This window comes from Pinus tabuliformis, chromosome 1_2 (assembly GCF_031772625.1).
Source record: "Pinus tabuliformis cultivar Carrire ecotype Pingquan chromosome 1_2, CPIR1, whole genome shotgun sequence".
In the NCBI taxonomy this organism is placed as follows: Eukaryota; Viridiplantae; Streptophyta; class Pinopsida; order Pinales; family Pinaceae; genus Pinus; species Pinus tabuliformis.
In genome coordinates, this window is record NC_142298.1 from 77,808,482 (window position 1) to 77,811,331 (window position 2,850).

Genomic DNA, 2,850 nt, shown 5'->3' on the forward strand with positions numbered 1-2,850 from the left:
ATCAAATTAAAATACACCCACCCAACATAGTAAAAAATATGATTTAAATTATAATAAACCGTGACATGAACGATATCATTCAACCCTCTGGTAGACCTTCGCAAACATAAGACTGTGGGACCCACCCCATCACCTCTTTGTAACATAAGAAATGAAATATTTCTAGGTAAAGTGATTTTGACCGATTTATAGCACAAACAATTTGAATGTATGTATTAGTAATTTTTATGCCATAAGGTGTTTCCCTTTGAAATGAACTCCCCCTTTGTGTCATCGTGTATTGTCTTGAACTGTTGATTTAATATGTTAGACGATTAAAAAAAAATCACCATTCGATCATCATACACGGTTATCATAAATGACGCGGTAGAAGTTACGGTAAACGGTAGTTCATTACAGTAACTACCCACTCTAATTTTCTTTGAAGCACACTGAAGCTTTTCCTGGTTGATGCCAAGCATCAGAAGTGGTAGGGCTCTGAGCATTACAATGCTAATTTGGTGCTTTTCCAGTGTTTGTGGTTAGATTTTTGCATGGGGACCGAGCAGAAAAATCCAGCCATATCCGCCAAGGGATGTGTGACTCGCAATGATTGTGGCCGCCATTGCCACTGGTGGGAAGAGTTGCCCTTCAGGAGATTTGTGCTGGTTCTGTTGGCGTTGCTCTTCATCGTGTTGTTCGTGATCCTCGTCATCTTCTTGGCGTTGCATCCGCACAAGCCACGGTTCTACCTGCAGAACGCTACGGTCAGCGAGCTGAATGTGAGTGACGGATTGCTCACTTCCAGCCTGCAATTCACTGTGGTGTAGCGCAACCTCAATTACAGGTTCGGTGTCATCTACGACAGCCAGAGCACCTACGCCTCGTATCTGGATTAGCAGATCACGGCCGAGTTCCCGTTGCCCCCTTTCTACCAGGACCCCAAGGATATCAGCTTCTTGGATCCCATTTTATATGGGAATTCCGTTCCATTGGTTCCCGTCGCCTATGAGCACCTGAGTTATGAGAGGCTGAAAGGGTCGTTGATTAAAAGAAAACTAAAGTGGAAGTGAGGATCACGAGGGTGGTACAGTTGTCATATTATTGTATCGCAGATTATCTGTTATGCTTATGGTATAGACATTACAATGTCTAGTTTAGAGCATAATGTGCAGCTGGAAATGTATTTTCTATTGCATGGAGAGTTCTGAACATCTACAGAAGAAACTGATATGTAAAAAAGGGACAACCTTGTATAGTTGGATCAATCAATTCTAGTTGAATCATTCAATTCTATTTCAATCTTTCGATGTTGATAAGCATTACACCCATATGAGATCAAGTTTCAATTTCTTCTAATTTCAAGGTGATCATTTTCTGAGTTCAATAGCCAATATCAGTATAGATATTGGAAGCTTTTAGTTCTCATAACTGGAGATTGATGGCATCATTTCATAGAAGTAGTAAGTTTCCAAGAAGTAATAAGTTAATTCAAGATACTTGTTTATGGAAAAATAGTTTCAATACAATGTATATGTAGCAATCTCTCCTTCCTAGTTTCATAGAGGTTTCCTAGCTCCATTAAAGTTTGGGATCTTTCCATAAATCTTATCTCCAAATTTCTGACTTTGATAGTGTCTGTCTTCTGGACAACTGTTCTTTCCATAGAATGCAAATAGAAGCCCTATTGGGTCAAAGGCATTGCTAGGGAGGGATACACACAGTAGAGAGCCCAAGTGTGAAATTGAAACAATAGTTAACAAGGCATGACTATAAAGATAAAGTTCATGGGGTGCCTTGTTGACACAACGAATGCACCACTTTCTTTCTTTTTGCTTTATATTTCATTTTTTTTAAAAGGTTGGTTAGCGGTAAGGTTTTGTATTGAGTTTTCATGTTAGCTCTTTCTATGCTTTTTATAGTGTTCATTGATTATGAATGTGATAGCATATATTTTTGATGTAGTTTTGACCTTAGCTTTTATTTACAATGGCCATTTTATTTTACAACAGTCATTACTGATATCCATTGCATATTATTTTTTAAACAGGACATGCACTCTAATTTTTTTTGCCAAGCTTGTCAATTTCCAAAATTAGCTTTTAGTTGGATTTTTTGTAACAATATACATGTTTCAAAGCGCATGACAAGAAGTCTAGTAGATGAAGGATCTGAGTCACTTGAAGTAATTACAAAATACCTGGATGTTTTCTTATTTTGCACTCTCGCCAAGATAGATAGTTTTTTACCAGTTAGTGGGGATTAGAGGGGCAAGTAAAGGAAAAGATGTTGGTAAAATAGATGATGAGATGGGGAACATCTTTATGTGGACATTGTAAATATATCATAGTTTTTTACGAGTTATTGGGGCTTAGAGGGGCAAGTAAATAGTTTTTTACAAGTTAGTGGGGATTAGAGGGGCAAGTAAAGGAAAAAATGTTGGTAAAATAGTTGATGAGATGGGGGAACATCTTTATGTGGATATTGTAAATATATCATAGTTTTTTATGACTTAGTGGGGCTTAGAGGGGCAAGTAAAGGAAAAAATGTTTATAAAATAAATTATGAGATGAGGGAACATCTTTATATGGACATTGTAAATATATCATTTTGAAACATTATAATATTATGCAGAGATTACCACAATTTTACAAGACAATTCAAGCTACTAGTTCTTTTTCTACAGCCTTACAACATTTTCTTTGCAACCTTTGGTGCAAATGCTAGTATAAGCTCAACAAATATTATTAATGACAATAATAATCAATTATTTCAGATTTGATTAGGCAACGTTGTTGCTTAAACTTTAAACTTTAATATGCATACCAAAAGAAAATAGAGTGACTTCCTACCATACTTCACACCCCTTCC

General features: G+C 36.6%; 1 pseudogene; it reads left to right on the plus strand.

Moving 5' to 3' along the window:
* The first annotated feature begins 533 nt into the window (after positions 1-533).
* On the plus strand, positions 534-1,052 carry LOC149204500 (NDR1/HIN1-like protein 12; annotated as a pseudogene).
* The last annotated feature ends 1,798 nt before the right edge of the window (positions 1,053-2,850 follow it).